We start from the raw sequence: 9,483 nt of genomic DNA, 5'->3' as shown, positions 1-9,483 counted from the left end.
CATGAATCCAGTGATTGTGCCCCTACATGAACACAGGCCCACTTTCACCTTTGTGGACGACAATGCTCCAGCTCATCGAGGTGGCATCATCAGGGTACGGCTGTTGGAGACTGGTGTACTGTACCTCAAATGGAATGGCCTGCACTCCAGACCTGAATGTCACAGCTGAATAAGGTTTGAACCCAAATGCATGACTCAAACAGAGCAAAGATCAAATAATAAATTGTTCATTGAATAAAGTACACAAAGTCACTCGTGAGAGGAAAAATGTTACTGTTACAAAGAAATGCAAAATCACTTGATTGAGGAGAAATGGTCACCAAAACAAACAATACAAAGTACCAAAAGAAAAATGCTAAACTAGAATTTACAATGGCAAAGCATGCTTGGAACTTGACGTGGATCAAAAAGCATAGACTCTTGACAAGACTAACTAGCACAGGACAAGGGGCGAGACATACTATACATACACACACAAATGGTAATAAGAAACAAGTGGAAACGATCAGGGTGGGGAAGAAAATCAAGAAACAAGGGAAGAGCAAGTTGCCCAAAATGAGGGAAGAGATGATTACAAAGTAAAACAGGAAAGGAATACAAGACAAACTCAACCTGACTTTTTAGGCATGACACTGAATCCTATTAAAAACCTGTGCAATCAGCTGAATCGCCGTGTCGAGGCTCGAAACTCTGCACCCGAGGACCTCACTGACCTGAGGGCTGCCCTTCAAGAAGAGTGGGATGCCATACCTCAGCAGACAAGAAGTCGACTTGTGAACAGCATGAAACGTTGTCAAGCTGTGATTGATGCTCAAGGGAACATGTCGCGTTATTGAGATGTTTACATTTTTTGTTGTGGATTACCCACTATTGTTGTTAACTTCTGGGGGTTGTTGTTCTAGAACAAGAGTGTCAAACTCATTTTAGCTCAGGGGCCACATGGAGGAAAATCTATTACCAAGCGGGCCGGACCGTTAAAATCATGGTATATATCTTAAAAACAACAACTTCAGACTGTTTTGTTTGTTTTAATACTGTCCAAAATAGGGCAAACACAACATCACTATTAATAATAAAACAAGTCACGTTTTTTGAAAATTCTGAGGACAAAGAACACACAATGTCTCAGTGATTCAAAGAACCAGAACAGTATCACAGACCACAGAACTATATCAGGGTGTCATTTCTCAAGCACAAATGTAGATAAAAATAATAAAATCCTGTTGCCCAAACAAAGGTCACAGTCACAAATCAAGAATAGGTTAAATATACAAATTAAATAAATTAAATAAAAAACAATAGCAAATCAACATAAAAATATATAAACATAAAGCTGGAACTTGAGAACAGTGTATCCAAAAAAGTGCAAACACAACATCACTATAAATCATAAATCATTTCAAGTTATTTGAAAATTCTGAGGACAAAGAACACACAAACACACTTCCTCAGTGATTCACAGACCTCTTTCACAGATCACAGAACTATATTAAGGTGTCTAATGCAGCACTTTAAGTGGGGTTACATTGCTTATTTGACTCCTGATACCTGGCATCTTTTAGCTTTCACCAGCGCATCAATTTCAGGCGTCACATTCTGAGTGACAGCCAACTTCAAAATGTGGTTCAAGTGGCTGTGCGTGAGCCTTGAGCGCAGCTTTGTTTTATTAATGCTCATTACAGAGAAAACCTGCTCACAAAGATATGTGGTTCCAAACATGGACAACAGCTTTGCAGCGAGGGCTGTCAAGTTGGGGTAACGTAGCAAGAGTTTCCGATAAAATGTGTCCAAGCCAGCTGTGGCAAATTTGCCCTTCAAATCCGATTCATGTCTGCGAAACGTTGGGTCGCGCACACATGTTTCAGACAGGGGAAGTGAGCTGCATCACCGCCGGCGAGTTGCGTCTCCCAAAATGACAGCCTCAACTTGAAAGCGCATATGCTGTCATAGTACTGTGTGACAACTTTGTTGCGCCCTTACAGCTGTTTGTTCAAGGTATTCAGATGCCCGGTAACATCCACCATAAATGCAAGGTCCTGCATCCATTCTCCGGAATGAAATTCTAACACCGGTTTGTCCTTTTCCTCCATAAACTGTTCAATTTCTTCTCGTAAGTCATAGAAACGACTCAGCACTGCAACTCGGCTTAACCACCTTACCTCAGTGTGGGATGGCAAGCCACAGATGTGGTCTTTCTCTCTGAGAAGGTTGTCAAACCGATGGTGATTCAGGCTTCGGGATCGGATGAAATTCACCGTTTGGATGACCACTTTCATGACGTGATCCATGTTTAGTGACTTGCAACACAAAGCCTCCTGGTGCAAAATACAGTGAAAAGTCCAAAAGTCACGTCCTCCATTTGCAGATCGCATTTTCTCTCTGACATTTGTCACAACACCTGCTTTTTTTCCCGATCATTGAGGGTGCACCATCCGTAGCCAGGTTGACAGCGTGGGACCAGTCCACTCCGACCCTGTCCAAGGTGCCGACAAGTTAAAAATGTCGTTATACCTGACATTGGCATCATCTCCACGAACTCTTCGTTGACTGTCAATGTGTCATCAACTCTGCGGATGAAAATGGCCAATTGTGCAACATCTGTAATGTCCATGCTTTCATCAATTGCAACTGAAAAGGCAATGAAAGCCTTTACTTTGTTCTTTAACTGGCTGTCCAAATACACTGAAAGATCGGAAATCCTGTTTGCGAAGGTGTTTCTTGTCAGGCTAATATTTGCAAAAGCCTGTCGCTTTTCAGGGCACATGATCTCCGCTGCCTTCACCATGCATGTTTTTATGAATTCACCCTCACTAAATGGTTCTGAAGCCACTGCGATTTCGTTCGCAATGAGGTAGCTAGCTTTCACCGCAGTGTCACTGATGTCTCGGTGAGTAAAAACAGACTGTTGTTTCTTCAGACCCGACAACAGTTCATCCACCTCTTTTCTCCGCTGTCCTTGAAAGTTGTCATATTTGTCGGCATGAACACTCACATAGTGGCGACGAAGGTTATATTCTTTCAGCACTACAACATGCTGTGAACACAGCAAACATGCTGCTTTCTCATTCACTTCCGTTAAAAAATAGGAGGATGACTATTTTTCTTGGAACACTGCACTCTACGTCCACTTTTCTCATTTTTGACAGCGACGTATTAGGGTAATGAGGGTGACAAAGAGGGTGATAATGCTAACAGTATGGTATGAACAGTTTGCATGCCTAACTCAATTGCTATTGCGCCATCCAGTGGACGCAATTGGAACAGCAGGTTAATGAAAAATTGCAGCTCATTTTTATACTTTACATAATCATCTCGCGGGCCGGATTAAACTCGTTTGCGGGCCTGATCCGGCCCGCGGGCCATAGGTTTGACACCACTGGTCTAGAATGAACAACTACAGACAGTCCAATAAACCTTCTAATGACAGTTATTAACACATTTGTCAGATTACATGATGTGGCCATCTCTCATACATATTTTAGGAATGTCATCAATGCTTAGATAGTTTAGAAGGTATAGAAAACCTAAATCTTCAACGCGCACCTCCCGTGTTTTCGTTAAGGCTGTAAGTTTCAAATGGAAAATGATGGGATGCATTAAAATGAGTAGCCACTATGTGATTACATATATCTTGTGTACTTTTTTTTTATGACACCTCATGAATTTATTTTCTAGACAGAGGGTATAAACCTTAGCAAAACATTCATTGCTATTAACTGTTGAAAATAGAGGAAAACTGATGGAGCAAAAGTGTTTTTTTCAAACGGCAAAATAGCAATGATCCTGCAGGTGTGGGAGGCATCCTGTTAACGCAGATGTGTGGGCTGCCAGCCTCTCTCTCACACACCGACCTCCATGTTCCCCTCTTAGCTCAAGAACTGGCAGAAGCAGTGGCAGCTCAGGCTCTTCAGGATCTTCATCCCCATCTGGCTCAAGGACATCCCCAGCAGTGATACAGATGTAGAGCATGGCGCACACTGCAATGACCTTAGGGCTGAAAAGGTAGCTGACCTCCAGGGCTTTAGACAAGATCCCCCGCCAGAGTGCATCGAAAATTCCAAAGGCCCTCTCAATAATTGATCTTCCCCTAGCATGGTGGGCATTGAACATGACCTCCTGTCATCCTTGGACAGGCTCTCTAAAATGGTTAACGAAGGGGACTGGAGCCCAAAGGCATGGGTACCCAGTACCCACCATCCCCCAACAATGAAAAGCCAGGGTGGTGGGTAACAACCAGAGATAAAAATAAATAAAATAATAATCTCGGGCCAACCTCATTGCATTGCGCCAGTGTGTGAAACTTAATTTCCATAACCTTGTGCACCAGGATGTCATCAATAACAAAAAATAAAAAATAAAAAATAAAACTATTTTGGCACATTCAAAACACTTGAGATCACACTTTAGGATACACCATGTGCGAGCCAGTACACTAAAATGAGGACTTCAAATTCTTGCCTCCATTCATAGCTCTTCTCCCCTTTAAACAGGGCCATCATTGCTTTCAAAGTTGCCCTGGACAAGCAGTAGTCTGGCATGAATGTGTAATATTGATAGCCTTTAATATTTTTGTTTGGTTTTCACAGTAGAGAGGAATACTATATGCTGTGCCCTGATACTGCTGTATTTGGAGCAATTAATTATTGCCTTACCCTTTGAGAACAGAATGCCACCATTCGCTGTTGTCATGCTTTCCTTCTGCTTATGTCGCGTCTATCGATGTCTTCCATTTTGCCGTCTTGATTGATGCTGACAGGGTGGCCCTTCATAATCAGGCATCTTATTGATTGATGTGGCAAATTCACATGTGTCAAATGGTAAGGTATGATTGGCATCATTTATGATGGGCTTGGGCTAATTGGGATGTGTCAGCCACCACCTACATCTGAATGTTCATTGCACATGGATTGGGATATCAATTCTAGACATAAATGTTGGATTCAAAATGTATTTGTTTATTGCTGGTTTGTAAATCACATATTAGGACTGGGCCGATACACTTTTGTCCCGATTCGATACAGATCCCAATACTCAGGTTGCATATTGTGACACCTAAATATTACAAAAATATATATTTAAAAAACTGAGGCTGTTTCCAATGTTTTAACTTGCATGATAGAAAAAATGAAAAATGTAAATAAAATTCCAATCGCAAAGCTCAACTTTAAGGACCTCAAATGTTCCAAAAGTACGTTATAGAATGTGCAATACATAATATAAAATAAGTATTCTGTCCTCCCTGAGCAGACTGAGAACAGTTTGGCAGATGGAGAACAGTCCCTCAAAAAGAGTCCAATGTTGCTGGTTTCAAGCCGTGTATTACACACCAGTTGATGTTAATTGCAAAACTAAACACACAAAACAAAGAGAATTACACATAGTGCACATTCGAACATAAATCACAGTACTAAAAGTAACAAAAATTAGCGTGTTAATTGCGGCACTTGAATCCCTCAAACAACGGCCACAAATGTTGCAGGAAGGCACACAGAGAAGCATCCAAACAATACTCACAGGCATATGCTCTTCCTACGCTGCCAAAAACCAAGGTGTGACTACCAAAAGTTGATCGTGATTTTCTTCTACTCATTAATGTAGCAACACGTATCTTCTTCTACTCCTCAATGTAACAACACGTATCTCAATACGACGTCCCACACTGCCCCCAAGTGGCCAAGTCGTGCACAGCTTGAATAGCTCTCCCATCAAATGTACACGCACACACACACACACACACACACACAAAAACAGGGCAAACCATAACGTATCGAAAGTATCGATACTTCATCAATGTATCGATACTTGGTATTAGCATAAAAAGTATGGCGATTCATCGCAAAACAATATTGTTTCCTAGCCCTTATATATATATATATATATATATATATATATATATATATATATATATATATATATATAAAAACCTGTATTAACCTTTATTATCAGAATTCTCAAACTATATAATAGTGATGGATGTCGTATAATTGATAATTGGTCTATCATACCAGCCCTCGCGGATCCTAAGGTCCTCTGGCGCCGGCCTTTTATTTATTCCAAGGGTGAGGACCAAAATGCATGGCGAGGCTGCATTCAGCCGTTTTGGTCCTCACCTTTGGAATAGCCTGCCAGAGGATGTCAGGTCTGCAGAGACTGTTGATATTTTTAAGAGGAAGCTCAAGACACACCTTTTTAGTTTGGCTTTCAACAACTTTTAAATAATTTATCTTTTCTTTTGATTGAAGATAATTCTATGTTTTGCTTTGAATGTTTTAAAGCACTTTGAGTTGCATTTTTATGTATGAAAAGTGCTATATAAATAAAATGTGATTGATTGATTGATTGATAACAAAGCAGAGGGAGGGATAGATAGATAGATAGATAGATAGATAGATAGATAGATAGATAGATAGATAGATAGATAGATAGATAGATAGATAGATAGATAGATAGATAGATAGATAGATAGATAGATGGATGGATAGAAACTGGCCTGACTCCTGTTTTTTCCTTTTTCATACAGAAGAATTGTAATAATTAAAAGTTCTGTTAATTATAATTGTCTTTACTACACAGAGACAAATTATCGAGGTGAATTGGGTGGCAAGACACTCTGAATGTGAGGATTGCTTAATTTAGTTTAGAGTTTATAGCTGCCCTTCTGGCTGAATTATGTGAATAAATTTGTGTTATGGTCCCGAAATTTGTAATGCATTACTCAGTAACTGTAATATTACCCAAAAAATGAGAGTGACTCATATTACTTCGATACTGGCTAAATGTAATATATTTGCTGTACCGCATTACTTTTGTAACTTGTTACCCCAACACTGTATGCATATAAAATCTTTGCCTCGCCCACCTGTGCTGTTTCTCCTTCAAGCTTGGGTCCTCTAACTGTAAGAGTTGTTACTCTATCTCATTTAAAACATGTTTTCCAGTATCAGAGGTCGTGGGTTCGATCCCGGCTCCGGCCTCCCTGTGTGGAGTTTGCATGTTCTCCCTGTGCCTGCGTGGGTTTTCTCCGGGTTCTCCGGTTTCCTCCCACATTCCAAAAACATGTATGCAAGTTGATAGGACTCTCTAAATTGCCCCTAGGTGTGATTGTGAGTGCGGATGTTTGTCTCTGTGTACCCTGCAATTGGCGGGCAACCAATTCAGGGTGTCCCCCGCATACTGCCCGAAGACAAATGGGATAGGCTCCAGCACGCCCCGCCACCCTTGTGAGGATAAGCGGTACAGATAATGGATGGATGGATATATATATATATATATATATATATATATATATATATATATATATATATATATATATATATATATATATATATATATATATATATATATATATATATATATATATACACAAATAAATACACGCACACAAACATAGGTTTTTTTTATGTTTGGTTTATTTCTTGGGATAGTCAAATTTTGTTACTGCAAAACAAGTCTTAAGCGAGATAGACTAACCACTCCTGCGGTATATTCTCACCCACTCTGACCTCTGTAGAATGATTAGCCACTGTGGGTCTTTATCAGTTTCCACATACTATTGATTATGTATCATCTTAGGTGGAAGGTGACATTTCAAGTTCAACCCAAGCATCCACGTCTCTGTCATACATTACCCCGGGGGCAAGTCTGAAGTGGAGAAAGGGGAAGTAATTAATGGATCTGATCAAGTGAGCAATATGTCCAATATCCAAATAAATCTTGTGTCTTTGTGAGAGTGTGCATGGGGCTAACAGACGTAGGTTTTCATAGAGTGTGCCCAAGAGAACTATCTGACTGCCTTAATTTGCTCTGAAGTGTTATAATACAATACACATTACACAAATTCCGCTATATGATGGAATTTATTGGATTAATTACATGTTTTATAATTTAGGCCTCCTTGTGTTGACTTTAAGGCTTTTTATTTTTTATTTTAATAAATTCATAGGTATTCTCTAAAATACAGTATGTCCATGCTGTTATATACAGCACTAATTGTTACGAAGTGCATAGCACTTCACGTCGTTACTGTGAACTTTTGCATATGCAAACAAAAACGCCTTAGTCAAAACGAACGGTTCAGACAGTTTTCACAAACGATCCCACCCCTAGTTACGTTACTTAGCTGTACTTAAAGCTCAAGTGTTTAGTAATTTCAGAAAATGCCAAATGAAGTCCAAGTAAAGTAATTAAACATAATACAAAAAATAAAGCATGAAAAAATAATTTCTATTCGACAAAGTAATCGTTTTTCTGAAGTTTGATCCTGGCAAGCGACAACCCGAAAGTGAAACGTCATGTCAAGACAACAACGGCAGTGTGCAAAAAAGCCAGTCAGAAATCGAGCGTTACTTCTCGTCACATTGTGATAGTACTAGTAGGCACAAGTAAGGTATATTTAATAAATCATAAAATGCAAGTGATTCTTTAGCAATATTGACTTGATAAGACAGTTTTCCAAGAGGACGTTGCATGTTCATTCATCAAAAGCACTATTTCACTGTACAATGAAAATAAATATTTGCAAAATAACTGCCAGAATATTTATTTTTCCTGGTTAATGGAACTTCTGTTCCTGAACCTTTGCGCACATGTAGCATCTTCAAATCTGGGCTGGGAAGTCATTTTCATCTGTAAACTGCCGTCTTTAAATAAATCAATGTTTATGTGTAAGCGTTCATATTACATTATAGAGGCTACCTCGGTCTCTTTTCTTGTGCGAACATAATTACGCCCCTAAAGTGAGTACTGTATGCAGAAGAAGAGACAGTCGACGTCAATCACGACGTTGTGTTCAACGAAGTAAATGCGGTGCAGCGTGTTGGGGCATTTCGACAGTGGATCAATTCGGTCAGAGATAGAAATACAGTACAGTATTTGGGGGAAATGATGAGGCGAGGCTTTCTCGATCTCATTTCATGGGGATGTCACCAAAGATGACGCCGCACGGAAAGAAATGAGCCGATCGAGCCGTGGCTGAATAACTACTATCACCGTAAATTTCCACTTTAATTTAATCCCACTTGAAAAAGGCTTTAAGTCAAATATAAAGTCAATACTGTTACTCAAAACAACTGCAGAGTCGGTGTCAGCACTGATCCCTGCGCCCGCGCGAAGCGCATTTTGGACTCCTGACATCAATGTATGATGTATGCGACCTGGAGGTTCAGACTGCGGCCGCATTGCAAAAAGAATCCGATCGGTATCCAATATAGGACCGCATAGGAATGTGGCCAAAAAGTTTGACTTACTAAGAAGACATGATGCATATTTTTTAGACAAATAACATACACTTCAATCGGACACTTATATTTTTTTTCCTCAAGCCACGCAGAGCTGCAACATAATGGATGAAAGAGACGCATGCAGCTCAAGGCCGCGGGTTGCCCATCCCTGGTGTAATGGGTAGAGCGCTTGCTTCGACCGTACGTGCGCTGCTGCTCAACAATGCAGTACAATGGGTAACTGGTGACTCCCTTCAAATGACGT

At 40.1% G+C, this 9,483-nt stretch overlaps 1 long non-coding RNA gene across 1 annotated transcript; it reads right to left on the bottom strand.

Moving 5' to 3' along the window:
• Positions 1-2,103: 2,103 nt before the first annotated feature.
• On the bottom strand, positions 2,104-5,549 carry LOC147137855 (uncharacterized). Its single transcript, XR_015089228.1, has 3 exons — positions 5,515-5,549; positions 2,399-2,473; positions 2,104-2,315 (listed from the first exon to the last, which is right to left on the bottom strand). It is a non-coding gene; the product is annotated as an uncharacterized LOC147137855 (long non-coding RNA).
• Positions 5,550-9,483: the final 3,934 nt, after the last annotated feature.

This window comes from Filicampus tigris, chromosome 13 (genome assembly GCF_054856515.1).
Source record: "Filicampus tigris isolate MCC_2025a chromosome 13, RoL_Ftig_1.0, whole genome shotgun sequence".
NCBI lineage: Eukaryota > Metazoa > Chordata > Actinopteri > Syngnathiformes > Syngnathidae > Filicampus > Filicampus tigris.
This window is presented reverse-complemented; position numbering and strand designations above follow the sequence as displayed.